Genomic DNA, 4980 nt, shown 5'->3' on the forward strand with positions numbered 1-4980 from the left:
TTCTTGGCAACCTGAATACACTGAAGCTCAGAACACATTCCATTGTGGAAGAAAGGTGCGTTTCCCCTCTCAGCCTTCTCCTTCCCTCCCTCCTTACTCTTCCACACACGCCTTGAGTTGGGAGATCCAGCATCTGCCCTTAAACATGAGAACTTGCGGTGTTTGGCTTTTTGACTCTAGGACTAATTAAAGTAGTCCCCTCCCCTATCAATTCTTGGAACTTTGAAATAAATGATGCCATTACCTTTCCCATGTCCCTACTTTGCAGATAACAGATTGTGAGACACTCAGCTTCCATACTTTGGCAATATCCATACCTAATCTCCTTCATACATATCTATATACCCTGATTGGTTTTGTTTTACTGAGACTCATGACTGATATAATTAGGTACCAGAATTTATTCACTGCAAAGCAAACTTAAATACTCACACAGAATGGAACATATTAAAAACTGAGAATAGCCTATGGTGATCTCAAGAACACACACCACTACAGTGATTTCCGCCATCTACGACAGTCCTTACTAGAGTGTAATCAAGGAAAAATCAGTAAGAGATTCAGTAAAATGCAGTTTTCATTTTGTCAACTTTTTTTTCCTAAAAATGCTACATGGTATTTTAGCTGGAAGACGATAAGCTTCCTCGCTACTTATAAATTCTGTACTGTAGGATGAACACAGCCTGATAGACAGGCAGACACAAAGGTATGGTTATGTTTAAACTTTTTTCTAAGAAAACAGGTGACTATTTGTATTTAGCCTAGTGCAGCGGTTGGATTAATAAACACCAAAGATATAGGTATTTGAACAAGTTTAATAACAAAACCAGACTCACGAAACCAAGGTTCCAGCAGAGTAGCCGGCAGAGACAGGAGAGAGCGCACAGCATCTGCGCGCCCTATTTATCAGTAAACATACGCCCGAGGGCAGCCCGCCCCCAAGGGGAGGGCTTATCCCTACATCTCCCTCTTTTTGTCTAAATAAGACAGAACTAACCTAAATACAACTATAAACAATAATAATAAATAATAGATGTAACAAACAATATTGAGAGCAAAAGTTTTGCCAGACATTCTATCTCAAGGAGTCTAAATAATGTAGAGAGTAATTACAATTATATAATCTTCAACTCCGTCAAAGATCTGAGAAGGGAATAAATATTACTTAACAAATGAGAGATATCCAAAGCGTGCCGTAAATGACAGAGACAACAGACTACCTGGGCAATCACCCAAATTCTCGTTCGCAATGTTGAGTCAACCAACTTTGGCTAAGGCTTAGCATAACTGACATACCATTATCAAATGCAAGGAATTTTCTTAGAATTATCCTACCCTGTCTTGGCAAGATAAGAAAATCCTGTTTCATATCTTTGTCAGTAGATGAGGTATGGGCTTTTCTTAACCCAAAGGCCAATTCTGCCAAGAAGACAAACTCCCAGTGGAGTGTCTTTGGTGCTCAACGTTCTCTCGGGAGTAGAGTGGTGTTGCCAGGAGTAATTGTGTCTCGGCACAGAATTCTAGGTTAGCTTAAAGGCCATTTTCTACAGCTCTTTAAAGAGGCTGAAGATTATACTATCTATACTAAATATAATCTCTATGTATCTAGAATACCTTATTAACCTAAAAATAAACATGACCAACATAAAATTCTCAATACCTATCTAACTTGAAGACTAAAAGAATAAACAACTGTGCAATACATGAAGACAATGATCTTCATCTGTAAACAATGTCATTACATATCAAATGTAAACAATGTTATTACATAAATAGTATCAGAGGTAGAAATGTACATTGTGATATGGTAGATGTATCAATACAATATAAGCATACTCTTATACAAAAATAGAGGTAGGAACACTCACATTCAATATTCAATATGTCAATATACAGGAAACAGTACCAATACAATTTTCTAAAAACAGTAACTCACAAATACCAATCATCCCATCAAACCAGTTAATCCCCCACCCCTTTTTTTTTTACATAGCCCTAATTCCATAAAACATATCCCCATCCCCTCAACCCCAAACCAACCACTAAAAGATGTCCCTAACCCTGAGGGCAAACTCTGTTGGGAGAGGGGACGCCGTCAGACAAAAAGAGGGGGGGCCCGGCTAGCTCAGTCGGTAGAGCATGAGACTCTTAATCTCAGGGTCGTGGGTTCGAGCCCCACGTTGGGCGCCAAATGCAGCGGTTGGATTAATAAACACCAAAGATAATAGGTATTTGAACAAGTTTAATAACAAAACCAGACTCACGAAACCAAGGTTCCAGCGGAGTAGCCGGCGGAGACAGGAGAGAGCGCACAGCATCTGCGTGCCCTATTTATCAGTAAACATACGCCCGAGGGCAGCCCGCCCCCAAAAGGAGGGCTTATCCCTACAGCCTAGGGCTATGTTTTGCCAAGTCTTTATTTATACTGGGTCTCCAAAGCAAACGGTCTCCAAAATGTCCAGCATGCAGTATGTATTTCCAAAGAGACATCTGCACACATACAAACACATCTATCTGAACAGGGAAACATTGTTATGTGTGGTTATTAAATAGAATATGACTCAAGAACCAAAAGTAACTTTAGAAATACCTAAATGCCAGCTTGTGAACCAGATATGGTAGACACTAGCTTCCATACTTTGTAGGGAGTTTTAGGTTTTGTTTTGTTCTATTTTGTTTTTAGCTTATGAGTATGAATATTTTGTTTGTGTGTCTATATGCACAATATGTCTGTGTCTGGTGCTTGAAGAAGTCAAAAGAGGTTTGGGTCTTCTGAAACTGGAATTGTAGATGCTTGTGAAATACCACATAGGATGCTGGGAACCAAACCCAGAGGACTTTGCAAGAGCAGCAGATGGTTATGACTGTTGCACCACCCCTCTAGCCCACATATTTCATCCTTTAACAAAACAGGAATTAGAAAATTTAAGTAAACAATAAGACAGAAAACTCAAATAAGCCCTCTCTAGAAGCATTTGATGAAGCAAGAGAGGCTGGGATGGGATTTTATCTCCCGTGATAGGAGAGCAAGAATTGGCCTCACATGCCTCTGTTAGTTTTATTGACTAACCACAATTTACCATCAACTGTACTACTTATAGATATGGCTTTTGTAAGAAAGTTAACCCTGGGTTCCTGTTAATTTATTGTGAATGAAATCATTAGGCATTTCAGAGAGGTGAGCAAGCAGCAGCTTTATCTGAGACATTTAAGATAAGGCCAAATATATACGTTTTAAAATGTGTTCCTCATTGAACGTCTTTTTTGATTTTCAGATACATTTTTCATTCTTTCTACAATTTGTTTACTGTGGTACTTACTTTGATTGTTGCTGCAATCAAATGCCTCACAGGAAATGATGTCAGACAATGAGGACCCTAAAAGAGGCATACATAGATCTAATCTACATGGATAGTGGAAAAAGACAAGATCTCTTGAGTAAATTGGGAGCATGGGAACCTTAGAAGAAAGTTGAAGGAGAGGGGAGAGGCCGGGATGGGAACAGAGAAAAATGTAGAGCTCAATAAAAAATCAATAAAAAAAAAGAAAAAAGAGAGAAACAATGTCAGGAAGTATGCACTCTGTCTCACAATTCAAGGGTACAATCATTCATGAAGGAAAAGGCAAGGTACCAGGAGAGACTTGCACTGGAAGCAGGAATGAACATTAGGATACTTACATTTCAGATCAGGAAGCAGGCAGAGGCCCACAAGTACGCCTCTTGTTCCTCTCTTGCCTCTCTTCTTCCTCTTGCTTCTTTCCTATCTGTCTGTCTGTCTGTCTGCCTGCCTCTCCCATGTACCCACTCCAACAGGGCCTTTTACTCTTTCACTCTCCCCCTCCCTGGTTCATGATTGTTTGAGGATAAATGCATAATATCATGGGGAATGTAGTGTAATAAGAGTATTGAGAAAGCTTATGAACGATTGCAAAGTTCATTACAGTCAACAGTCAATCAATTAATAAATATCACATGTTGGCCACTCCTCTAAATGACCACCTCTACTTAAGTTTCTTCTTTAAAAGAGTCCTTGGGATGTTCATAAGTCAGTGAGACATAGAAGACGTAATTTTAAAAATTAAACAAGAGAAAATGCAGTAAATAAGAAGCATAGAAATATGAATATATTAAGACACAGATTATGTGTAAACATTTACAAGCTTGTTTTTCTTACAGTAGTAATGTAAAAATCCCCTACAATTCCATTGCCATATCATGCTTGTTTAAATACTTGGCATTTTCTAAACCGCTATTCAACCAAGTCCATTATTATCTGAACTTATGATTACATGAGATTCTAAAGCAAAGAGACACAATTCTTGTGACCATTTCACATTTACCTTTCACGAGAGAAATGACTGAACATGAATAAAATTCAATAAGAATCTTTATATTATAAACAGAATGACAATTCAATGCAGCATTTAAAGACATTGCATGGTTTCATCATGCTTGCAAGGCCTTCTTTTTAAGAAAATAAAAAACTTCCTTCTATGCAGTGACACATTTTTCTAATCAATGTGGCCAAAGAGCAAGGATGACATGACAATAGGATGAAATTCTGTCCCTTCACTCAAGTGTCACATTGTCATTGTGAATGATAAAGATGTATTCAGGACAACTCATCTCAGGAAACTGCTGTGTAGCTCAATTCTTTTTCACTGGGAAAAGTGCTGCCTAGCCAGACATGGTGGTACAGGTCTGTAATATAACAATTGGGAGGCATAGACAGGAGAATTAGGAATTTGAGATCACACACATCAAAATTAGAAATACTGAACATTTTAAGAGGTAAGTACACAAACAGAGAAACTTGGATGCTTTTCAGGAATATTGACTATCATTGGAGTCATTTTTGTCAGGGAAACATCATGTGCAAATACATTGCAGCAAAAGTAAAAAAGAGTTGCTAATTATTACAGAATTTATTCTTACCTAATTTTACCTGAATCAAGTACTAGTCTGGTTTATCATTTTAG

At 38.1% G+C, this 4980-nt stretch overlaps 1 non-coding gene across 1 annotated transcript; it reads left to right on the forward strand.

Annotated features, from left to right (window-relative positions):
* The first annotated feature begins 2114 nt into the window (after positions 1-2114).
* Trnak-cuu (transfer RNA lysine (anticodon CUU)) lies at positions 2115-2187 on the forward strand. The gene has a single exon. It is a non-coding gene; the product is annotated as a tRNA-Lys (tRNA).
* Positions 2188-4980: the final 2793 nt, after the last annotated feature.

Source organism: Alexandromys fortis, unplaced genomic scaffold (genome assembly GCF_014885135.2).
Source record: "Alexandromys fortis isolate MF-2015 unplaced genomic scaffold, M_Fortis_MF-2015_v1.1 scaffold_24, whole genome shotgun sequence".
NCBI lineage: Eukaryota > Metazoa > Chordata > Mammalia > Rodentia > Cricetidae > Alexandromys > Alexandromys fortis.